This window comes from Camelus ferus, chromosome 6, assembly GCF_009834535.1.
Source record: "Camelus ferus isolate YT-003-E chromosome 6, BCGSAC_Cfer_1.0, whole genome shotgun sequence".
Classification (NCBI taxonomy): domain Eukaryota; kingdom Metazoa; phylum Chordata; class Mammalia; order Artiodactyla; family Camelidae; genus Camelus; species Camelus ferus.
The window spans coordinates 80119467-80145880 of record NC_045701.1 but is presented as its reverse complement, the minus strand read 5'-3'; the positions used below and the strand labels follow the sequence as shown (position 1 = coordinate 80145880).

Genomic DNA, 26414 nt, shown 5'->3' with positions numbered 1-26414 from the left:
AGTCACTAAATCGTTGATCTTTTGTCATGGCAACAGTAAAATGAATATATACCCTCCTAGCTCTCAGGACAGTGACATACTTGCAGCTGCTTGTTTGCTTGTTAATTTTATTTTCTTTCCTATGGAAGAGTAGTCATTACTGCAAAAAATGTGACTACTGTGTGTTTTGGTCACAATGTCTTATACATGCATGCTTCGGGGATACTGCAGGTTTAGTTCCAGACCACTGCAATAAAGTGTCTATTGCAATAAAGTGACTCACATGAATTTTTGGTTTCCTGGTGCATATAAAAGTTATGTTTACACTATGTTGTAGTCTATTAAGAGTGCAATAGCATTATGTCTAAAAACAAGGTACATACCTTAATTTAAACATTTTATTGCTAAGAAATACTACCATCTGAGCTTTCAGCAAGTCCTGATCATTTTGCTGGTGAAAGGTCTTGCCTCCATGTTGATGACTGCTGGCTGATCAGGGATGTTGCTGAAGTGTGGGGTGGCTATGGCAATTATTTAAAATAAGACAATGTGATTTGCCGCATTGACTGACTCTTCTCTCCACAAACGATTTCTCTGTAGTGTGCGATGCTGTTTGATAGCATTTTACCCACAGTAGAACTTCTTTCAAAATTGGAGTCAGTCAGATGTGAGGGCAATCTGGCTGCAACATCTGTCACCCCATTGATTGTCAGGGTTGATTCGGCTGATCTGGCTGGCTAGGCGGGTGTCCCCTTCCTCCCTCACCCTTCCACATGCTTCCCTCCCGAAGCTATGTGCTCGGTGGAAGAAGACGACCATCCCTGACAGAGGAAGACTGTTCTTCTTGCAAGGGTATACGAGTAGCTGTGCTCCCCTGCTAGACCCTCCACACAAGCTCTCAAGTCCAAAATTAGAGTCAGTCCTCTCAAATGCTGGGGCTGCTTTTTCAGCTAAGTTTATGTGATATTCTAAATCCTTTGTTGTCATTCCAACAATCTTCACAGCATCTTCACTAGAAGTAGAGTCCATCTTAGGAAACTGCTTTCTGTGCTCATCCACAAGAAGTAAATCATTAAAGTTTTATCATGAGATTTCAGAAATTCAGTCACATCTTCAGGTTTCACTTCTATTCCATTTTGAATTTAGTTTTCCAGTTGATTTGGTATTTCTTCTTTGTTCCTTCCTTTTCCTTTTTGTTTTTCTTTTTGTGGTTTGATAATTTTCTTTTGTATTAGCTTGGTTTCTTTTTGGTTTTTGTGACTCTATTTTATGCTTTGATTTGCGGTTACCCTGTTTTTCAAATACGTTAAGCCCTTACTATGTCTGTTTGCTTTAGACTGGTAGTCATGTAGGTTCAAACACATCAAAGAATGAAGGGGGAAAAAAAAGAAACTAAAAAAGAAAAAAAGAGAGAAAAAAAATCTATATTTTCTTGCTCCCCTCTCCCACCTTTTATGATTTTGTTGTCTTTTTTTTTTTTTAATCTTTGTTTATTCTCTTGCAACTCATTGTAGTTATTGCTTTCCAGTTATGGTTTTCTCATTTCCATAGCTTCCTAGTTCTTTTCTATTTAGAGTAGACCTTTCAATATTTCTTTTAGGTTAGTTTTAGTATTGCTGAACTCTTAGTTTTTGCTTGTCTGTGAAATTCTTTATCTCTCCTACTCTAAAGAACAGTCTTGCTGGATAGAGCATCCTAGATTGCAGCTTTTTTTTTTTTTCACATTCAGGACTTTGAATCTTGCCATTCCCTTCTGGCCAGCAGTGTTTGTGTAGAGAAATCAGCGGAAAGCCTTATGGGGGTCCCCTTGTAACTAACTCTTTGTTTTTCTCTTGCTGCCTTTAGAATCATTTCTTTATCTTTAACTTTGGCCATCTTAATTATAATATGTCTTGGTGTAAGTCTGTTTGGGTTCCTCTTGCTTGGGACCCTCTGTGCTTCCTGTACTTGGCTATGTTTCCTTCTTTAGGTTTGGAAAGTTTTCAGTCATGATTTCTTCATATAACTTTTCAATCCCCTTTTCTTTCTTCTGGGACCCCTATGATGCATAGGTTGGCATGCTTTATATTATCCCATAGGTCTCTTATATTGCTTTCATTGGTTTTTACTTGCTTTTCTGTCTACTGTTCTGATTGGGTGACTTCCATTTTCCTGTCTTCTAAGTCACTTGTTCATTCCTCTGCATTATCTAGTCTTCTTTTGACTACCTTTAGCTTGGCTTTTATCTCAGCCACTGAGTTTTTTGTTTTTAATTGGCTCCTCTTTATAGTTTCTATTTCCTTTTCATATTATTCTCTGCCTCTATTAAGTCTCTCTTATTTCCTTCAGTGCTTTTATCACCCACTTTTTGAAGTCATGATCTAGTAGACTGTTGAGTCTATCTCATTGTTTGTTCTTTCAGGGGACTTCTCTTGTTTTTTTGATTGGGAGTGGTTCCTCTGCTTCTTCATTTTACTTATATTTCTCTGGCTCTATGGATTTAGGAGTATCAGTTATCTACTGTGGTTTTGAAGGGCTGTTTTCTGTTTGCTTTTATTTAAAGTGGGAGCGTTCCTGTGTAGACTGTGTGCATATAATAGTTTTGTTGTGAGGGCTGTTCTTAGTATGGATGGCTGCCCTATCTTTCTTCTGTGTGTGTTGGCTGGTATCCTTTGACTGGGTGTGTGGTTGGTGTTGTGGTGATCAGAGCCTGCTTCTGATTGTTTTTGTTGAGCAGGGCATCCTTTTTTGTTCTGTGGTTGTCACAGCCTTGACAAGGGCCAGGTCTGATCTCCTGTTGCTGAAACAGAGGCTTCTATATCCGTTTCTGAGCTGTGGTGTGTGGTAGGCAGGGTGGGAGTGCTTCAGCTGGGAAGAAGAGTCACTGAGCGCACCTTCGCAGGAGATGTCCTCTGGTAAGTGCCCTCTGTGGTGTTGTCTGTCACTCGTTATGCAGGCTTACAAAGTACTCTTTGTTGACACTGCCTTTGTCCCCTCAGCTGTGGGAATGTCATCCACCTGCTCTGGTGTCTCCCAGGTTCTAGGCCTCAGCAACCACCAGTGTAGATCCACCGATGTCGGGCACTAGGACTTGTTGTAGCAAGTGTACAGTCACACACCTGAATCCATTGTGTGCCACAGAGTCAGCGCACACCCCAGCCCTGCCTCTGCATACAGTACAGGGCGGTACCCGGCCTGTTGTAAATACCTGTACTTTCCCCTGTGGTGTGCTAGAACTCTGCTCACTGCCTGTTCCTTCCAGAGGCATGGGTCCACAAAGGAACCAGAGAGAGCAAATCCACCCTCTCTGCCTGGGGCTGTAAACAAATCTCAGTGTGGAGTCACAGGGCCCCTGGGTATGGGTTCTGCTTTCAGCCCTGCCTCTGTGCAGCAGAGATGGCTATGCCTGAGCCCCACCTCTCTTCTCACGAGGACACACCAACGATGGCGACAGTGCGGCTCCACAGTGCTCCTCCCCCACATGCACACTAGCAGTGGTGCTTTTTTATGGGGGTCCCAGGCTGTTTCGTTCTGCACACACCGCCTAGCCTGTGCTCACACTGCCCTCCAGTCCCCTGAGGCTGCCTCTGGGCAGTGGGCCCCAGCCCTCAGCCCAGGCTCCTCACCAGTCTCCAGCAGCCACTCCCCACTTGTTCCTGCTGGCTCGTGTCTAGGGCTGGGGATTGCAGGGGCCCTCTGGGCCAGTTTCCCTTAGTTCTGTCTGCCAAGCAGCTGCCACTTTCTCCTTGGAGCCTCGGAAGCTCTTCTTCTATACCCGCTGACCTCCTGGCTGGAGAGGGGGCATCCTAGCATGAGGATACCTTTCTTCCTATGCTGCTCCCTCCCTGCAGGACTGGTTCTGCACTGATTTTTCCTTTTTTCTCTTACTGGATTTTATGAGAATCCTGTATTTCAAAGCAAGAGACACTCTGCCAGAGTTCAGTAGGTGTTCTGTGGAATTCAGTGGGTTTGTAGATGTAATTCTTGGTGTATTTGTGGGAGAGGGTGAGCTGTGAGTCTCTTTACTTCTCCATCTTGGCACCTCTCCTCCTGAAATGTGTCTCTTAATAAGACTTGAAAGTTGCAGACCCATGGGTTGCAGATCACATAGTGTGTTAGCAGGTATGATGATATTAATCTTGTACATCTCCCTTGCAGCTCTGGGGTGACCAGATGCATTGTCAGTGAGTAGTAATATTTTGAAAGGGATATTTTTTTTTCTGGGTTCTCAACAGTGGGCTCAAAATATTCAATAAACCATGTTGTAAACAGATGTGCTGTCATCTAGGCTTTGTTGTTCCATCTATAGAGCACAGACAGAGTAGGTTGAGCCTTATTCTTAAGGGCCCTAGGATTTTCAGAATGGCACATGTGCACTGGCTTTAATATAAAGTCACCAGCTACATTAGCCCCTAATGAGAATCAGTCTGTCCTCTGGAGCTTTGAAGTCAGGCACTGACTTCTCCTCTCCAGCTGTGACAGTTGTAGATGGACTCTCCTTCCAGTATAAGGCTGTTTTGCCTGAGATGTGTGTGTGTGTGTGTGTGTGAGAGAGAGAGAGAGAGAGAGGAGTTGGGGGGAGAGAGAGAGAGGGAGAGAGAGAGAGATCCTTAGGATGCTGCCCACCACAACCCTGTGGCTCTTTTTGGGGTGAGCATGACTATGACCCTCATTTAGTTCAAGTTTCCATGTCCCTGAGATTCTGTCCAGTATTTTGACTCCTCCAACTGGGCTTCGGCACCATCTCTTAGGAACAGTTTACATGAACATTTAGGATTGTTTTGCTCCAACCTGGGCCTCAAAGTGTCAATGGAGCACCTTACATGAGTTGAAATGCCCCCTTAAGACGGTTCCTATGGGGGCTACTGGTGGTGGCATTTCAGGCCCCTTGGCCTGCGGTGATTGTGGTTCTGCTGGAGTTTCTCCACTGGTGAAGGGAAAGTTGGGGAGAAGTAGTGTCCAGCCCTGTCAGTGTGGCCTTGATCTGGTGTCTCGTGAGTGACATTCCAGGTGGCTCTGAAATCAGCCCTCCCTATTCTCCTTATAGGCATTGCTCCCATTTCAGGCTGGTGAAAACCCCATGCTCGACCTTTACGGCACTAAGTGTTCACTGTGCTGTGGTGGTGGCGGCAGGGGGGCCCTGGAGGGGTGGTAATGACTTACGATAGGAAGCACCATGTGGAAATAGAATAAAAGAGAAGCCCTATTTTCCAGTCCAGAACCGAATGAGAGTGAACCAGGAGCTGACGTTCTCTGATTTGCTTCTTTTAAATCATTCGCTAACAGGACGCCTGCCAGCGATGTGCGACAAGTAGCAGCAGATGGAAGGGCCTGACGGAGGCTACTCTGGATGCTCTAATGCACCTGGTCCATGAATGCATCAAAGGCCTATTTCCTTTTAAATTGTTTTCTTAGAGTCAAAACGCAGACCATCTCCCCCAGTTTATGACTAATAGTGGATTTCATTATTCATGGACTAGCAAACTCCCTATTCCTGAAAAAGGTGACAGAATCACGTACACCTCAATTCTGCTCCATCTGGAGCCCAAGAAAGGTGATTGACAGGTGGGCCGGCTGCTCTGGGCTGTCACTCCTGAAGCCTGTATAGGAACAGGCCTTGCACAATCCGACGGAGGCTCCCAAGGAATGTCTTCTTAGTCAAAATAATCACATTTTAAGAACGTGCTATAGGGAAGAGCTGTCACATTGATTAGGTTAGCACTGTGACTTACACGGAAACTGTCAGGCAACTCGATTGCCGTGGTCCAATCATTTGCAGGCATAATTTAGTTCACTTAGAGTTGAGGGAATGAATGCTTAATAAAATGTCCTATTTGGAATTGTTGAAAGCAAGCAAAAACCTGTGGTCCATCCAAGGTTTCACAGAAGCTGTGGGGACTGACTGCTAGGGTTAGACTGGGCATCCAAAGACTACAGTAACAGAGGGGTGTTTGTGATTAATTTAAATGACAAATGCTCTATAGTCCATAAGGCACTCTCACTTTCTTGATTCTTAGGGCTATTTCAGAAGGTAGTTTTGCTTACCTCTATTTATAAATGAAGATACAAATGATCAGAGGCAATGCCTCATTCGAGGTCACTTGGCTGGTTTGTGACAGAACGGGATGAGACGCTGAAGGTCGGTACCCATTATGGGTTGAGTTGTGTCCTCCTCCCTCCAAAAGATGTGTTCAAGTCTTCACCCCCAGTATCTCAGAATGCCACCTTTTTTGGAAAGAGGTTTGCTACAGATGTAATTTGTTAAGATGAAGTCCTATTGGAGTAGGGTGTGTCCTTAATCCAGTAGACAGAGAATATACAGAGACACAGAGGGCAGATGGCCGTGTGAAGACACAGAGCCACAGGGAGAAGGCCGCGTGAAGGTGGAGGCAGGGACTGCAGGGATGCCGCGGACTGCCGGCCACCACCAGAAGCCACGAGAGGCATGGACACTCTCACAGCCCGCAGAGGGAGCCAACCCTGCCAGCATCTTGATTTTGGACTGCCAAGCCTCCAGAACAGTGAGAAATACATCTCTGTTGTTTTGAGCCACCTATTTGCGGTGTTTTGTTACAGCAGTCCTGAGAAACCAATATATCTCCTAAGAATAACAAAAGTTTCCATTTACAGTGTCCTGACACAGTCTGGGTACGTTACACACACTCTCAGGAAATCTTTAGGAACTGGTAATGTTATTACCAACGACTTTTCTGTGATTTAACTAGGTCAAATGACTGAAAGATGGTGGAGCTTGGCTTCCAGCCTGGGACCTGAATTTAAACTCACACCCTGTCTACTAAGCCCCTGAGCCATCATTGGTGTCCAAAATATTTATGGCAAGGTTAGAACCTCAACTCTTTCAAGTTGCTCCTTTATTCTAGGTCTCCCTGGGTACTACTGACTCAGTTTGAGCTCCACCATGCTAACGAACATGCATTTATTATGAATAACCACAAAACGGTGCCTGACATATGGGAAAAAGCTCAGTATTTGTTCAATGAACAGTAATAAGCTCCTTAACCTGTTACCATGCTTCAAAATGTACAAAAATTTACCAAATTTACACATTTTCACATAGATTCTTATTAGATTGTTTAAAAAAATGACTTGACATCTTTTTTCTTTCTAATTTTTAGAAAGATTTTATCACGTTATCGTCAACCAGATAGTAAGATCCTAGAAAATAAGGGGTATTTCCTTCCTCCTTGAATGATTTCGGTTCTTCAGTGGGTGTCACTGGATGTAGCCATATGGTCTTGAAATGATTGCCCATATCACTGAGAAAAATGGTTATAAAGAATGAATTGGATAACCTCTATACAAAAAGCAAGAATAGAACTCCTGATTTTTATCTTGCAAATCATAGGGTTCATTGCTAACGTTTCCTAAGTGTTGCTGTGAGCCATTCTTCCCTTCTTCTCGTAGACTGTGAGGCAAACACTAGCACCGTCATCGCTTTTGCTCTCTCAGATCCAGGGGTGGGGACGGATCAGTCACCTGTTCAGCTCTTCATACGTCTTGGGATCCAGGGAGATGCAAAAGTCCTCCCCCCCAGATACTCACGTAGGCCAGGACCTTCTCTTCAGGCTCCATGATGGGCCACAGCCATGTCCTCATCTATTATGGTGTTTGGCTTTCTTGGGTGATCACTAAATTCCTTACCAGTTTTAACAGGTCATGATTCATTTCTGTTTTTTCCAATACAGTTTTCAAGATGTTTTTGTCTTACGTAGATTCCCTCAGCAACTTATTCAGAGTTGAGTGAAATAGGCAAACCTAAATGGACATGTCCAGATTTTTAGTGATATGAAGAATGTCCAGGATGGTACCACTAAGTAAAAATAAGCAAATAAAAATATGTGCAGTGTGATTCCAATTCTATGCCTATTTTTTCCTGCCACTTGTAGATGTGTGACCAGGGGCATCACTTATCCTCCATGAGTCTGTTTCCTTAAATGTGCACAACAATGTGTGCCTTGCAAGGGTGATGTGAGGACGAGGAGTGGTGGTCTTCTACAAATTTCGATGAGTTACACTTTGTATTAGTTTGCTAGCATTGCCATCACAAAGTACCTCAGACAGAGTGGCTTAAACCACAGAAATTTATCTCCTCACAGTTCTCGAGGCTGGAAAGCTGCGATCAAGGAGTCGGCAGGGCTGGTTTCTTCTGAAGCCTCTCTCCTTGGCTCGCAGATGGCTATGTTCTCCCCATGTCTCCTGTGGTCTTCTCTCTGTGTGTGTCTGTGTCCAAATTTCGTCTTAAAAGGACACCAGTCAAATACTGGATTAGAGCCCACTCTCATGACCTCATTTTAGCTTAATTACCTCTTGAAAGATCCGGTCTTTTAATACAGCCCATTCTGAAGTACTGGGAGTTAGGACTTCAACATAGGAATTTGGGGAGACACAACTCAGCCCATACACATGCCTCCTGCACAGCCTACAGACACTCCCACTGGGCTCCGCACCGTCCATCCAACATCCAGCTAGTTCTGGGATCTCTGATCCGCCTTCTTGGCCGGCCCAGCTCTTCCACCTTTCCGGAAGTCCAGCTCAAATGTAGGAGTCTTGAGGAAGCGTTTGGATTCCCGCTGCAAGGAATTCATCTCTCCCTCTGGGCCCCTGGGCTCTTTGCTTGCATCGGTAACAAAGCAACAACTTTATTTAATTCCTCATCCCCAGGGGCCTACGGCAGGATCTGGCACATACTAGGTGTTCAAGAAATAACCTGGAGAACTTCATCAAATGCTAGTTAATTAAACCAAAGCTTTACTTTGTCTGACTTAGTTGAGAAATACCTTCATCTGAGCATCAGCGGGGCATTCTGAGGGCAACAGAGATGGGAGGAATGAACATGGTCCCATCAGGCCATTAAAACAGAATAAATACATTTATTTATCTTCCTTCCTGTCTATTTTATGTCTAAGAAGCCTATTTTAGGATATGTCTGAGGCAGCCTAACATTTATGGATGTTAACACGAACGTGAAGTGACTTTCCTGATTTATAGATATCCTTTGGGTTTTTAATCAGTCTGAGAAAAGCTATTCTACTCAGGAAGTCTGGAATATCGTGTGGGTGGTTATTTAAACTGCTTGTGTAGGTGGATAAACAGTATGAAAAGAAAGTCGGCTGTGAAAATGTGCAGAGATTATTTAAACAGGACTACGTTTTAAAATGTATGAAATATACATACACTTTTTGGGGGGGTTACAATTTTATTTAAAATGGATTGCCTAAGGATGAATGTAAGGATCACGGCACAACTCAATATGTGGAATGTGGATATGTGGAATCATCCTCACTTTAGGGACTTCCTCTTTCTCACAGCACCTCAATTCCTAAGAAGCGGGCTTTGGTGAGATCTTCCAGCCCAAAGACAGCCTCACACACTTCTCTCTTCCAGGCTCGCTGCCTGTGCAAACCTGGAGTAACACCACGCCAGGTGAGAGATGCCCTTCTGGTAATAGTTCAAGCCGTGGAGGGTCCAACACATCTAGCATGGTCTAGAGAGTTCTGTACTTTACTATCCTTACAGTTGAGATACCCATCTTTTTTTTTTTTTTAATTGACTCTGTTGCTAATGAATAACTCTAAAAATAAAATCATTTCTTATACATAGCGCAAGCACAGTAAAGACTTTTTGAATGGACGAACAAATGAACCGAAAACCAAGATCTTTTCTTAGCGAACTTCCAAGTCCTTTAAAAGGTTTGGAAGCAATTTAACTTCTCCTGTATTCTCTTTCTTCTTTGATGGCTTCGCCGTCTACCTAGCCTTCAAGCGGAGGCAGCGGGGGATGCACTTGACACCCCCTCTCTCGCGTCTCCTTCCTCCTGTGAGTAAGTCCAATAGCTTCCCTCAAATCTGTTGTCTCTGTTCCATTTCCTCTGCCCCTGCCTCAGGCCGTCTCCTTTCATCTAGGCAGCAGCATCTCATGGCTTTGTAACAATATAGGTTTGACTGCATTGGCAGAGACCCAAAGTAACAGTGGCTTAAAGCACAGGATAGAAGGCTTTTTTCCCCATCACGTAACAATCCAGGCTGATCTGGAGCCCCTTCCTCTGCAGGGGCTGAGATCCCTTCTATCTTGGTGCCCACCCATCTTCAGGTGCTGCTCTCATCTGCATGGTCCAGATGACTCGCCACTGTCTCCGAATTCCAGGAAGAAAGAAGGGAGATATGGGAAATGAGAGGGTGTTTTACCTCGCCTTTAAGGCAGAATCCAGAGATTTCACACATAATTTAAACTTACATCTCATTGGGCAGGATTAGGCACATGGTCTCACCTCACTGGCAGAGACAGCTGGGAAACGTAATCTTCATTCTGGGCAGTCTTGTGTTCAGGTAAAAATTCTATCCCTATGTAAGATGGGAGAATGGATAGTGGATGGATGTTGATGGACAGCTTGCAGCCTTGACCTCATCTCCTAACTGGCTTTCCTGCTTCCTGCCTCATCAAATTGCTCCTTTTCCTCAACTCATACCACAGGCAATCTGGCCATACCTCTCTCTGCTCAAAAGCATTTAACAAACTCCTCACTGCCTGCACAGAAACTCTTAGTTCTTAACATGGGCTGAATAGGTTTCACATTCTGGTTCCTGTCCACCTCACCTCCTATTTCTGTCCTCTTTTTACCGTATTCTCTAATACTGAACTCTGTTATTTTTCCATGAATAACATGGTGTTTCATGCCTCAGTGCCTTTGCACATGCTATTTCTGTCTTTTTTTTTTTTAGGGATGTTCTTTTACCTGACAAATTTCTAATTGACTTTGAAAACCAAGCTCAGGAGTCACTTCCATCAGGAAATATTTTTTATTAATCTCTCTTCTCCCATCCTTAATGAAGAGAATTAACTGGGCAGTCTTTACACCTCATACCTGTACTTACCTTTCCATTTTTGACCTTAATATATTATGTACTCATTTATCTCTTCTACACTATGACCATCATCAGATTCACCTTTATATCCTCAGAATTTAGCATGATGCTTGCCAGAGAGAAGATCAATAACTGCTTACTTACTCTTGATTGAGTGAATAAGTGAATGGATAAGTGACAAAGTGATTACATGATATCAGTCCTTGCTTAGCACTTTTAACCTTTGACACAGTGTCTTCTTTAAATAACAGTGTGAGCCCTTACTCCATTGGAGGTACATTAATTTTTTGTGTTAGAGTATTAACATAGTTCTCTAATTTAATCTTTATAGGTAGCCCTGTGAAACAGGCATTATTATTCTCATTATACAGAGGGGAAAGTGGAGGGTGAAAGAGAGTGGGAAAAAGTTTTACTTAGTATGGTATTCTGGAAAGTATATTGGGCTGATAGTTATTGGGCTCTCATCCAACCCTGCAATTTATCAGCTTGTGTGACCAGCTTTCCTTTCCTTCTCTGGGCTTCATTGTTCTCATCTGTAATAGGAGGGGTTGGCTCAAAGACCTCTAAATTTCCTTCCAGATCTAAAAGTCAGTGATTTTCTTACTTTTCTAATATAGCAAGTTGAAATGCACCCTCCTCCACACCAATATGCTACATTCGCACAGCTGTGATTTTGCTAAAAATGGACACTTTCTAAATGTTAAAACAGTACATGGTAGAGAATAGTCAGTCTAGAGCCAGAAAAAACCCCACTCTGCTGAAGAATTAACACGAAAGCCCTGGCTCCCACTCGATATAAAATCTTCCCAGAATGGAGGCTGTATAATAGCATTGCTTTCACTGGAGCTTGTTAAAAAATTACATCCAGACAAATTTAGCCACCAAACATATTTTGGGTCTAGGAATAGTGCAGCTGAAATGTAGCCAGAAATGCACCTTGGATTCCATGACATGAGCCCACAATGAATGAATGGAATTCTATACAACTCCTCTGTGTGTTGACAAATTCTGTGCAGATCTTTTCCTCATTGACTTTTACCAGAAATCTGAAGTGTCTATAAAACTATCACCCTTCTTCCCCACCAGGGTTCTGAAACAATTGAAAATAAAACAAAGTTGTTCAGCAGGTGGAGATATATATATTACCTTTGTGGTGGTGATGGTGATATCAGAGAATATGGCTTCTACTGGTGGCCAAGGCATCTTTCTACTACTGAACCCCAGAATCAGGCAGACGTCCATCCAGCCCTGCTAGGTTAAGATGAACCTTTTCCCCAACAAGGGTATGAATCAAGCATTCTCAGTTTCTCTGTACAAACTCACTATGGTCGAGAATGCTGGTTATCCCCTAACTCTCTTCTTCCCTTCCTCCACAGTCATACAACCCCCATTGTTTTAGTGGGGCATGGAGGCTCCTCAGAGTAAAGACGACATTCCCCAGTCTGTCTTACAACTAGGTGTGGCCATGTGACTTTGTTCAAAGAGGTGGGAGGAAAAGGAAGTGTTGTGCTCAGTTTCTAGGATGAGTGAGGATCTGCATTTCTCTGCCTGCTTTTCATCTTCCCTTCTGACAAGAATAAGGAGCTTGGAGTGTCCCCTTGGACCTGAAATGGAGACTGAATTTTGAGGATGGCAAACAAACTAGGAGGAGCCTGGGGCCCTGGACACATCATACTAATCCTGGACCGCTTACCTCAGACTTTATTTATGAGAGAGAGATGACCTTTATCTTATTTAAGCCATTATTATGTTGAGTTTCCCATCACTTGGGACTGAGCAGAATTCTAACTGATATATACTGTCCAATCGGAGAAGTCATTCCATCTCCTCGGGCACTGGGTGAGGAAAGGAGTGATTAAGAGGTGGGGACAGCCCAGAGTGTCACACTAACTGTTGTCCCTCCACACAGAGGAGAGTGCTGGGGAGTAGGGAAGAGGAGTTTCCCTTCTGACAAGCTACTCATTCAACAAGTGATTAGGCACCACTTGCTATGTGCCAAGTCCTGCTTTAAGAACTTCACAACTGTGAATTTATTTAATCTTCATAACAATCCTACAAGGTAAGTATTAATAATATTCCGGTAATAAAAACCCCTTCTCCCACCTAGATGAGGAAACGGAGGCACAGAGATGTCAGGTAACGTGGGTCACATTCTTGGAAGTGATGGAGCTTGGGTGCAAACCCAGGCAGCATAGCTCTACAGCTCATGTTTTCCATCACTGTAGTAGGTGGTTTCTTATGAGGACAAGAGCAGAGACATAATTATGTCTTCTCAAGTAAGGGGTATTTGTATTTAGGCTAGGTGGAGAGGTCGGGAAAATAAAGGGTATCTCAGTGGTCACCTGAGATGCCCTGATGTCTGGTTGTCCCTTCAGCAGGACTCAGTCTATTGCTTCTGGACTATTGTTCCATCATTGTGGAGACTCAGTTACTCTCTGTCACTACTTCTCATGCTTCTGCCCTCCTGCTGCGCTGACCCATCAGCTGTTTCCACTCAGTTTCTTTCTATCAAATGATAACTCATACATGTCCTCTAGTGCCTATGGGTTCTGTGTTTTGTCCTCTCTACATGTACACATTTCTGCCTACACTATTGTCCACTAACAATCCTGCCTTCTCCATACAAAAGATCAGTGGAATCAGCCAGTTACCCTCCAGGACTGAATACCCAATTAGGTAAGGCTTTTGCACCAATCACTGTCTTTGGATGGCCTGTCCAGTGCCTTCGACCCACTTCCCCATTCCTCCTCTCCTGCTCAGGGCACAAGAGTGCCACAGACTCTGCCACACCCATCAGGAACTCTCTGCCATACAGTTTCTCATTCAGTTTCTTCAAGCAGGAGACGTGCCCAGGAAGGAACTTTGGGCACGCTAACATTGTTATTTTCTCTTTGTTATTCTTTCTCTTTATATCCAGGAAATGGAGCCAAAGACATAAACAGAATATTCAACTTTTGCTCTTCCTTTTCCTATGTCTTACCAAAATAAAATGGAATGAGCTTTGGACATGCACCAAAGATATCTTCCAACTCTCACTGCTCCTACTAGTCCAACTGCCTACTCCATCCAGCCCGGCTGTTGCATCCAGTTTCTTTACAGGCTGTTGGCCAGACTATCGTGGTGGTCTTTGGATCAGTGACCACCATGGTTCAATCAGATGTGATTAGAGTGGCTGGTTCTGAAGAGCCATGGGGACTGTAGTCCCGGCTGTCTCTCCAGGCACCATAGACTCCTCTTTAAGAACAGTAGCAGAAGACAAGTCATAACTAGGAAGGTCTGGTGTGAGGAAAGATGCACAGATCCATTCAAGCTTTCATAGGTTGAATAGAATTAATAACTACTTACTTCTGAACTCTTCATAGAGACTCTAGGTGTTCAGGATTTGAATTAGGAGCGGACACAAGCGCTGGACTGGAAGGTCTAATCTGGGCTCCCTGCCCGAGGAAGAGCAGGTCCCAGGCTTCCTGTCCTTTCTTTCCTCCTCCTCCTTCATTTTTATTGCAGGTTTACAGAAATAGGTTAATTATAATTCTTGGTTCATGACATATTCTTATTATTAATTTGAAAATGGCTTGCTTTTACTTATTTAGTTACTTAGTAACTTACAATATTGGTGAACTACATTTTAAAACAAAAGCTAAGATTTTGACAATAATCTTTATCTACTTTAGTTTTCTATGGCTGCTTAAAAAATTTCTGCAAGTTTAGCAGCTTAAAACACCATCAAAAATTAATTCACAAATTCTGTAGATCAGGAGTCTGGGCCATAACTTAGCTGTGTCCTCTGCTCTGGGTCTTACAAGGCTTAAATCACAGAGTCGGACAGACTGTGATCTCATCTAGAGCTTTCCTTCAGGTTGTTGGCTGAATCAGTTTCATGGAAGCTTACTTCTTAAAGTCAGCAATGGAAAGAATCTCTGCTGCTTTGAATCTCGGACCTCTAAATCCTCCTTGAAGGGCTCACCTAATTAGGCCAGGTCCACCCAGGATACCCCTTTTGATTATTTAAAATCGTCTATTACAGACTTTAATTACATCTACAAAATCTTTCACCTTTGCCATGTAACATAACTGGATCACAGCTGTGACATCCCATTACCTTTGCCGTGCCGTACTGAATAAAAGCAAGTGACAGGTCTCACTCATACTTACAGGGAGGGGACCAGACAAGGGTGTGGGTCATTGCGGGTCATTTAAAAATTTTGTCAACCACGCTACTTATTTGGAAACCTTTCCTATATCCTGTGTTCTGGCACCCTCCCTCTCAAATCTACTTGTCTTTCCCTTCTTTTCCTTTTCTTTGGTTTATTTAGCTTTTGAGACTTGCATCTGTTGTCACTTAGTATTAAATTCCTAGGATTTATACATGTTGGTGTGTATTTTTATAATGTATTCATTTTAACTGCTATATACTGTTCCATTAAATGAATTTTTTTACATAATATATTCATTCACTGTCATGCTAATGAGTATTTGGGTTGTTTTTACATTTTTTGTTATTGTAAACAATTCCTATGTAAACATTTGTATACATGTCTCCAGTTGTAGATGTATAAGAATATCTTTTTAAAAATATTTAAGCCATCATATAATTTTTTTGTATATATATATATTTTATTGAAGTATATAGTAAGTTTACAGTGTTGTGTCAATAGAATATCTTTTGAGAATATACATAGGAGTGGAATTTCTGGGTCACAAGACGTATGAATGTTCAACTTCAGTAGATAATGTCTAACATTTTCAAATTCACATTTCCATCAGACTGTGTCAGAGATCCTATGGCTCTATTTGTCTCCAACATTTGTCAAAGGTAGATTTTTACATTTGTGCCCATTGAAGGCTTAGATGTTGGTAACCCGTTTTGGCTTTAACTTGCATTTCCCTGCCCCTAGTCAAGTCCACCATCTCCTCATATGTGTACTAGCTGTGTGTTTCCTCTTCTGTGAAGTATCTGTTCATGTTTTGGCCATTTTTTTATCAAGGTAGTTTGTATATTTTAATATTTGATTGTAGACATTCTGTATATATGCACACTAAATGCATACTAAAAATGAGATAATAACTTGTTTTAGGGTAAAATGAGCCTGATAATTGATAAATAGGGAAACATTCAACTTTGAATTGAAAAGGAGTATAATGTGATGAAACACCCAGACTTTTGCACAAGATTTCCTGTGTTCAAAACTTGACTCTGGTAGTTAATAACAACGTGGCCACAGGTGATTTATTTAACTTCAATGCCTCAGTTTCCTTATGTATCAAATGGAATAGTATTAGTGTCTACCTCATAAGGATTTTTTAAGGATTAAATGAATTAAATACAGATAACATGAGAATAGTGTCCAGCAAGTAGTAAGCACTCTGTTAATATTTGCTCAGAATGACCATTTGCTCAGAGTGTTATTTGACCTGGATTTCCAGGTCCTGCTTGATGCTAGGGTAGTGTTCAGCTGATCAACTTTGAGAGTGTTACTTTTACCCACTCCCATAATGTGTATATTCTTGAATCTTGACTCATTTCTGACAAATCAGAATGGGTTATTTTTTTTTTTCCTCACAGATAACTTTTTCTTGAGTAGTGAATTAGTGGTTGATGGAAAAATATTAACTCAGGCCACTGAAATAGACCTATAATAATATAACACAAGTAATAACATCTAATATTTCATATAACAATAATATATCATACAATGCATAATTCTGTCTCTAAGCGCTCTTCCAGCTTTAATAGCCTGTGATTCTATAAGGGATGTTGAATTACTTATTGCGGGCTGCCTGAAGCTTGACAATAGGGCATGAGGGAACTTAAATTACACTGCTTTGTTGAGTCTGAAATCACATTTTGAGGCAATAGTCATCGTTTAAACAAAATGGACTGCCAATTATTTGAATAAAGAGAAGTCATATTGTCCTGCATTAGCTATCTCCTCCCCACCCCCTTAATAAAGTTCATGTGTTCCCATTTGTCCACCTCTCCTTTGTTCTGCAGGACTTTCTTAAAGACCGCTAGATCTATAGATGCTTTTATACACACCAGACAGACTGAAGTTTGATTCTTCTAGCGAATGTATTTTTAGCCACAATTAAAGCTTATGTCTCCTGCTTTTCTGAAAAACTGGCATCCTGCAGCATTCGGAACCACCTGCATTCAGCCTTCAGGGAACTGGACTGCTTTGCTGATGGTTCAGCTATCAAATGGAGGCATAAACACTGCAGACTGTGTGTAAGCCAGAGAAGGTAGCTAATTATGCTAAATAGGAATATTAATAAAGCAAGCTGTGCAAACAAAACACTCTAACTAAATTCAAGTCATGATTCCCCCTTTCCCTTGCTCCCCCTCCCAGATTCACCTGAAGGACATGACAGTAGCAGAAAGTAGGTCTCCTCCAGTAGATACTGGATCCTGAGAAGCAAGAGATGAAACTGACAGGGAAATTACCTGTTGCAAGAAAGGGAAACACTATTTTTGCCTTGGAGCTGGTTTAGGAAAGGTTTGGAAACCACAGCAGTGTAGTTAGCTGGAAGAAACTGATAGAGTGTCTCAAAGAGATTCAAGTCAAATGTCAGCATAGAGCCTTGTCAAAGGCCACTCCCTTCCAGCTCGGAGAAAGGAAATGCTTGACATGTGAGCAGGTGAGTGCTGGAGCCATTGGAAGGACCACATTCTTGTTTCTTGCCTTCCAAGTAAGAACACCTGTATTCAGGTCTTTCTCAGGCAGCTCTGTCAGCTTAAATAAACTTAGTTCTGTTTGTTAAGCCCCCAAATGAGCTTAACATGGTCATTGGAAGACATTCTGGTTGTCTACTGCTGTGTAACTAACCACTCCAAAACTTACTGGCTTAAAACAACAATTTAAAATTATCTGTCATGGTTCTGTGAGTTGACGAGGCTCAGACTGATAACCCTCACTTGGGATGTCTCATGAAGTTGCAGCTGGGAAGCTGCTGGGGCAGAGTCATCAGAAGGCTCGTATGGGCGGGACGTCCATTGCGGCCTCCTCCCCCAGGTCTGGGGCCTCAGTGCTCTTCCACCTGGCCTCTCTCCCCAGCTGAGCAGACTGGACCTAGCAGCTCAGAGCTCCAAGAAAAAGGATGGTGCCCTAGCATAGCATCAGTTCTACCATGTTCTGCTGGTCAGAGCAGCTTAAGGCCAACTCAAATTCAAGGGAAGGGAATGCTGTCTGGGTACAAAGAGGGGAGAAACTGATGATGTCATATTTGGAGACAAGCCACTGCAGCAGGTCCCACCTCTTGGGAAGTCTCCCAGGACACTTATACTTTGAGGCGCGGAGACCTTCAGTGCTGGGCCTGGCAGAGATCCCTTATTAGCTATTTACTTTTCATCCTTTAGTTCTCAGCTGAAACATCACTCTCCCATGATGCCTTTCTAAGGCCCTGTCATTAATCTAGATTCTCCTATGCTTTTCCTTCACAGCATTATCATAGTTTGTAAATGCATATTTCTATGATTGTTGATTTGATGTATGTCTTCAGTGCGGGACTGAAAACTGCATGAGACAGGCATGCCTGTCTGAATTCCCTGTGCTCAGTGAAAGCTCAGGAAACAGTTGTCAAGGATGAAGGAATGGATGAGTGGTGACCACATCTGAGTTTCCCTTTTGGCTCCAGTGGTTCATGCGGAGGTTTCCATAAAGGGGGGTTGCAGTACTCTCTCATCATTTTATGATGTGTTAAAACTGTTTACTGAGCACCAAGCAGGTGCTCGACACCACACTAGACCACAGGGTAGACCCCAGGACAAGAGGGCAGCTGTGAGCTCTGCCTTCGCAGAGTCTACAGTCTGTGTGGGAAGGCAGACAAGTAAACACACTACCACAATCTAAGAGCAAAGCACTAGAATGAGGTCGTGCAGGTTGCCAAGGTGCAGTGTGTGTATTACGTTTCCTCTCATCCTTCTCTCTCTCTCTCTCTCTCTCTCTCACACACACACACACACACACACACACACACACGGAATTTCATATATAATTTTAGGGGTCCAAGGATACTACATTAATTATTTCTGGTTTAGATGCCATAACATAAGACACACTGCACTCATATTTGCAGTTATATTATTTTGAGTTTATTTAGAATGACTGGGGAGTGAACTTCTTTAATGAGAACATTAAAAGTAAGTTAGCTACATTTTAGAGGCTCATAACAATGGAAAGCTGGAGTTCACGGCAGAGGAGCTTGGATCTGCAAGGGGTTGAAAAGTTCATAAAACAGTTCCAAGGTCAGAACCAGAGGTTAAGGTTTTTCACTTTTGGACCTGCTTGCATGTCAGATCATCTAAATCAAACTTATCTTTGAATCTGCTCTGTACGCATTCTACACAAGTATGTATCTAAATGTGAATAAAATACAGAGCAGTTGCAAAGTCACCCAGCAATGCTGAAGTTTTATAATTTCAGGTCAGCTCTTCACACTCTGAGAACCGAAGACGGAACTTCTAAGTCAGTGATGTAAGGAGTATGGATTTTGTTCTAAACATGAATTGATTGGAAGGTTTTGGGTGGGAGAAAGACATGATCATTTTTACATTTTAAAGAAACATCCCAGCTTCTGAGTGGAGTTTGTTTAGACTACAGAAGTTGAGGGATGAAGCAGGGAGACCAGTCAAGAAGCTTCTGTAATTGGCCAGGCTCAGAGCAAAGGGTAACAACGGAGACTGGAGGTGAGTGACTAGAATAATGAAGAGATTTAAAAGCATGTCGTATTTGTGTTTTAAAAAGCTAGGAGAGGCTTAGAGGTTTCAGTAGGGAATATAAGAGATGTCTTTACATATGCAATGGGATGTCATGTAAAAATGAGTTAAAATTATTCTGAGTCCCAGAAGGAAGACCCATGGATGAAAACCCCAGGGCATGAGACTCGTGCTCAGAATAAGGAAGCGTTTTGTCTCAGAGCTGAGCAAAGATGGAAGGGGCTGCCAGGGGGAGGGGGGGGGGGGGAGGTCAGTGAGCTCTTATCTTTGACTAAGGATGAACAGGGGCTGGAGGATCTGTGGGAGGAGATGTGGACAGTCTAGGGAGGAGTTGTGGGACCAGGGGATGCATAAACCTCACTCTGAGATTCACTAATTTTGGAAACTCAACCATGTAGCAGGTCAAAGAGCTGTGGATATTCTCATTTTGGTGTTAACAGCACTAAGATAAAGGAAATTCATAATTATCCATGTTGGGGATTTTTATAGAACTTCCAAGTACTTGGCACACAGCACATCCAAGGTGGGTGTAGCTGCTGCTGACCTATTTAGTAGAAGTGTGTGAGATTTTCTTCCCACTTCTTGGCTATATTTCGCAGAATATTTTTCTTTAATCTTGTTTGGAGAGACAGTGTAAGCTCTGGGATAGAAAAACCGAGCTTGAAGTTCTTTGCCACACTTGCTAATTGCATGAATGTAGGCAAATTACTGAATGTCTCTGAGCCTCATTTATTCATCTATTAAATGGGGATAACCTACCTATTTTCTATGCTCATTTTTAGAGATAATCTGTACAAAGTTCCCAGCACCCAGTAGGATTTTAATACATGGGAGCTACATCCAGAAAAAAAAAAGAAAACGAAACACTTTCTTGTGCAGCAAACAGAGCCTCATTATTATGCATGGGAATTGAGTAGTCACGGGGATTGAAGAGTTAAGCAGCAAAAGGAAATGCTCACTGATTGAACTGATGGAGTCCTAACTCCAGGATATTATTCATTTTTCCCCTCTAATTTGATGCATCTTTACGGATAACCATTTACATGAGTTCTTAAAACACTGAGAAATTAGCGACAGTTCAGAGGCAACGATGTATGAAGCTTGGAGCTTTCTTGAGACTGGTGCTGGGAAACTGGAGGGAGTAACTGAGTCTCTTTGACGAGTGCACTTCTTCCTGTGAATACTGGGCGGCGGGGAGATTGGTCTTCAAATAAGTATGATTCATGCTCTAGTGGAAAAATTGCAAACTCCCCTGTGAACACTGAATAGCAAGTCAGTTCATTATACTGTGGTTATTGATACTGCAATCTGCTCCCAATGAATGCAATTATAAATCCATTTAGGAAGGAGTGTGATTAGGGCTTTTATTTGCTTTCATTTACCCTTTAGGTGCCTGAATGATGTTTTGCAAATGAGACCTGGTACCCCTGGGTCCTGATCACTTCTATACCTCCAGTACCCGTGTGAGTGCCCTGGCACACTGATGGTTCTTGCTAATATCTGCTGGCTGATTGAAGTGTCCTCGTCACATGTCTCTGGTGTGTTTCTGCTCACTCAACACAGGGATGATTAGAATCTGGTTATAAATTTGCCTTTTAGTGTGCATTCACTGTGCATGCCCTTGACCCTAGCTAGCAGCTTGAGTTCTCAACCAGCACACACAGCCTCCAAATCTCTTTGTATTTATAGTGAACGGCCCATGCACACCAGTCCAATAGGTGTGCAAAACCTGCTTACACATGAGATTTTCTCTGTTTTCTCATAAAGCCCCAAAGCTGAGGAGAGCACACCATTCCCCTGTGGTTTTAAGAGAGTGACCGGGAGCTGGCAGACATGCCCTTTACAGCCTTCAAAGATAATCTATTGATCCGTCACCATCACCACCTGCTCCCCCCTCCACACTCCAACCATCCTGTATAAAATAAAGATGCCACTTTTGAAGGGAGCTCGCCCAGTGGTTCATTGATGTAGGGAGTTCAGGCCGTTTGGGGAATGCTGTGGCATTTTCATCTCCAGATTCAAGTAACAAGGTTCCAATAAAACTGTCACAGAGTCGAGGGGTGGATGCTTCAAGAAAGGAAGGCTGGCATCTCACTCCCTGGTGGGAGGCTGCCTGAGCCCAGAAGCATGGCAGCCATCCCTGCCTGCTACTAGGGAGCAAGGGAGAGAGCTCTTGGAGGGCTTGACTCCTTGATGCTGGAGTTTAGGGGTCTTCCTGAATACAGAGAATGGAGCTTAATTACAATCTGGACAATTCTGGAAGTGTAGGGGTCGGAGGGACAGCCTGCAATGGCTGAAAGGAGAAAAAGGAAGAGAAGAGCAGTGTTTGACTTGCGTTTCCTTCACCACAAAAGGTGGTCAGATTTAAGCCATCGTCAGCTTGGGCTGACTGCAACAGAACACCATACATGGGGTGGCTCACACAGCACAGATTTATTTCCCACAGTTCTGAAGGCTAGAGTCCTGAGATCAGGGTGCCACCATGGTCAGGTTCCAGTGAGGTCTCTCTTTTAGGCTTACAAAGGGCCACCTTCTTGCCTTGTCTTCATATGGCACAGACCAGAGAGGGGAAGCAAGCTCTCTCCTGTCTCTTCTTACAAGGGCACTAACCCTATCATGAGGGCTCCACCCTCATGACCTAATCACCCCTAAAGGCTCCATCTTTAAATGCTATCACATGGGGATTAGGGCTTCAATGTGTGAATTTTAGAGGAAGACAAACATTCAGTCTGTGACAGACATCTAGAAAGAATCTTCCCAAGAGGGCAGCATGCATGATGACGGGGACTCAATTGTGGGGGTCCCACGGGAGGCAGGAGCTTAGAAGTGGTCCAAAGAGAGCACTAGAGAGCACATTACCCTCTCAGGGACAGAGTGTTACAGTGGTCCCCAGCATGACTCTGAAGAACCCACACGTGTGCCCCACATAAAGCCAGCTTTTGAAAGGGGTCAACATGGAAGTGGCTGCCTAGTGTCAGCCGAGGGAGAACATACCAGTGACCAGAAGTAGGGGGAGACTTTTGCTCCTTCCTCTAATCTATCTTCTCCAGGCACTGACTCTGAATGTGCAGAAGAGATGGAAGAAGAGGGAGGCAGAGGTCATGTTCAGTTTCCACCGCAAGTCCCTAAGCCAAGGTCAGCCTGACTGGGAAGGAGTGGGCAGGGGAGGCGGGTAGTGGGTGGAAAAGAACGGGACGGCTCTCAGAATTAGGTAGGAGGTTCACGCTTTGTTTTAGATTGGACAGGACTTTATAGTGCCTGAAAATGAATCTTTACAACTGGAGAGAGATTGTTCATGACACCAAAGAAGGTCCCGGGATCCGCCTGGGATGCCATTAAAAGGTGGAGAAGATGCTGGAAGCAGCGGAAGGAGAAAAACAAACCTGTTCCTGTTTGTCTCCTTGCTGAGTTCAGACTATTCATTAAACTGCTCGCATGTGCAGTGTAGACATGACCGAGGAATTCACAGGTGAGACGGAGAGAGAACTTACACCGCACACAGCTGACTGCCCCAAGCATCCTCATGAGATGTGATTTTCCTTTCTGGGTCTCCTCCAGTTCTGCTGCTCTAGCGGTCCTGCTCTCCCACGTGGAGCTCATTCTCTTTTCCCTGGATGCAACTTGCGTTCCCTTCCCCAAAGGCAGTTGAGCAATCCCCCAGGGGAAGGGCCTGACGTCAAGGTCGGTGTGCACGGGAAGGAGCAGACACTCCTGCACACTCACCCTGGACTTCCTTTTTCCAAGAATGAGGTCTGAAGAAAGGTTTGTAGGTAGATCTCAATCTATTAGAATGAGCTTTCATTTACGTTAATAAAAGCAGGTATTGTGCCCAGAAAGGAAATCAAACACAATTTTTTAAAAGTAATCCTGGATTCTCATTGAAAACTTCAGTGGGGTGTCTTGGCTGTTAGACATGAAAGGCTCACAATGACATTTCATATGTGCTTTTTATAACTTCTTTCCAACCTTCAGGCAAATTTCCGATTTTGAGATATTGTCTCCACTTAATTGAAAATTGCTGAGCTCTGACATTATTATCCAGATGGTTTTATGAAGCGATTTTTGAGTTCTCATTTGCTTTTAGTAGATGAGTTCATTTGGAAAAGAAAATTAAAAAAACAATATTAACCATCAAAAATGACAGTGATAGGCCTTCCTGTGGAAATCACAACAGGATAGTACATGACTGGATGGAGGTAAAATCATCCTTTGAGCTGGCCTCTCCATGGGAGGATTGTGGTAGAAGCTAAACGGTGATAGCATGTAGTATTTTACGATTGTGATGGCCTTTTGACAGTCTCTGCTTCTGAAATCTGTCCAACTGTGCAATAGCTGAAGGCAGGGACATTTCATCTATTGGTTATATCACCAAACTGTATTTTCAATCAATTCTCTTCTCTCCACTTCCATCATGACTACTTTCATCTGGGCACTAAGTGGTCCCTTTGCTTCTAATTTGCCTTTCTTGATCCATTCCCCACACAGTAGTTGATGTGATTGTGGAAAAAAAAAAAAAAAAAGGATTAAGATGTGAATTGAAAGCAATTCACAGAATTTCTCTTCTCCAGTTTGGTAAATGAGAGTGAGGCTGTACAAACCAGCCAAGAATATATCAACAACCTAGTTGAATAAACTTAACAAGGTATTCTCTCATTCTGTTTGGATCTCTCCATATTTGGGAGTATTGGTGAGCAAATCCAGGCTTTTGCTGGCTCACCAGAATGGCTACTGGGGCATGGGGAGTGTGTCAGGAGCAGGCTGGGCTACAGTCCTCCCCTCCTGTCTACACTACAACCTCTTTTCCCTTTTTTGGTGGGTAGAAAATTTCCTGTTTGTACAGCCATGAGAATGCACCCTTCAGGTTTCCAATTGTAGGAACGGAAGCCTTCAGTTGCTTGGCTCTGAAATCCATCATTGTGTGTGCACCACAGCCATGTTTGCTGTGGGATGCTCCCAGGCACTGGCTATGCATGGCGGAGATACTCAACAGGCCCACGCCGGAGAGATGTAGGACGCCTCTGATGGGCAACTTTGGCTTGAGGACTGCCCTGACCTTGCCCAACTTTTCTTAAATTGCATAGCTATCAGTCCACCCAAACTTGCGTCCTTCCTTCTGTCCCTCTGAGTCAGACCTCCGTCACAGTCTGAGGGCCCTCTCAATCTTTCTTGGCATCTTCCTGATTTTCTCTCATAGAGGTTTCCCCTTATAAATTTCTTGCACATTTAATCTTGTCTTGGTGTCTGCTTCTTGCGGGATCCAGAATAACACACTGGCACATAAGAGATGCTTGACAAATTTATTCAGGAAATGAATAAAAAAAAGTTTAAAAAGAGTTTTCTTTTGACTCTTCAGGAAATAATCTCCAATATTCTTGGGGGGAACCAAGGGAAGAAAAATCAGCTTTTTTTCCCTCCCTCCTCTGTTTCTGGCTGTTTATTCTCTATGCCTGATTCTTTGTTATAAAATAGTTTCAACCAAGGAGAAGCTTTGAGTCATCTTGCTCTTAAGACAGATGGCTTTGGTACCTGGAACAGTTTGTAAAATGGTGGAATTATAAAATCATATGTGAATTCAGTGAAAAATACTTTTCATGGTGTTCTGGTGAGGACTAAATGAGATAAATCCAAGTAAAGAGTTTAGCATAGATTCTGACACCTAAATAGATAAAATGTGGTGGACACACACCATGGGGTCCCATGCATCCTTCTGAAGCAACACAGTAAATACACATACATCAACAAAGATGAATCATAATTTATATGTGTTGATTAAATGGACAGCCTCTGGTCAGATCTAATGTTTATATTTGCTTGGAGAATTGTGAGTGCTTATGGTAAGCCCAGAAGCCTCGTGGTCTAAGGGCTCTGAATAAGGACTCATGACGTTTAACTGTGGAAAGAATTTGGGGTTGCAGTCAGGATCATAGTAACAGCTGACACCTTTTAAGCACTTCTTCGTTCCAGAATTTTCAGTAACTTGCCTAAGATCACACAGCTAGTATAGGAAAAGACAGATGGGCTTGTCCAGGGTGATGGGGCTGGCATGGATGTGAAGATGAGAAAAGAGGCAGAGAGGATGCTGGAACCAGCTGGCACCCTCAGCATACCATGTTGCCTGGGACCCCAGTGGGGAGCCAGGGCTGCCACGACAAGATGAGATTTCCCCTTTTCAGCACCTAGAGGCAGCATCAAGTGGGCTGAGTCCAGAAACTGAGCTGTAAAATGGTTTTGCCACTGAGTAGCGTGGAATCTTGGGAAAGTTACTTTAATAGGCTGTGAATTCCTTGTCTGGAAAATGGAAGAATGCAGCCTTCTTCAGAGGGTTGCACGAGGATCATGTGAGCCCATATATGTGCTCCAGTCTGTGTGGTAACAAAGCTTCCCCACCAGTAGTGGCTTAAAACAACTCGCAGTCCATGGGTCAGGAATTTGGGTTGGGCTGTGTTTGGTGTCATTCTGCTCCATCTGGCGTTGACTGAGATCACACTGGTATTCAGCTGGTGGTCTGCTTTCTCTGGAGTGTTCAAGAAAGCTTCACTCACACGTCTGCGGCCTCGGTGAGGACGAGTGGAAGGCTGGACTCATCTGGGCCATTCTCCTTCCCTATGCAGGCTTGAGCTCTGCACGTGGTCTCTCCATCAGGGTAGTTTGATTTGTCACAGGCAGACTCAGCTCTAGGGATGATTAAGTACAGAAATAGGAAATGGGAGCCACCAGTCTCTTAAGACCCTAGCCGGGAAACCGGTAGAGCCTCAGAAACTCCATGTTCTATCAGATAACCCACAGCCAATCCAGATTTAAGGGGAGGGACCATAGACTCCACCTCCTGTCAGAAGGAGTGAGTGTCAATGCATTTACAA

The 26414-nt window shown here is 43.3% G+C and overlaps 1 long non-coding RNA gene across 1 annotated transcript; it reads right to left on the bottom strand.

Moving 5' to 3' along the window:
* Nucleotides 1-523: 523 nt before the first annotated feature.
* LOC116664490 lies at nucleotides 524-26103 on the bottom strand. Its single transcript, XR_004321020.1, has 3 exons — nucleotides 26093-26103; nucleotides 24434-24439; nucleotides 524-755 (listed from the first exon to the last, which is right to left on the bottom strand). It is a non-coding gene; the product is annotated as an uncharacterized LOC116664490 (long non-coding RNA).
* Nucleotides 26104-26414: the final 311 nt, after the last annotated feature.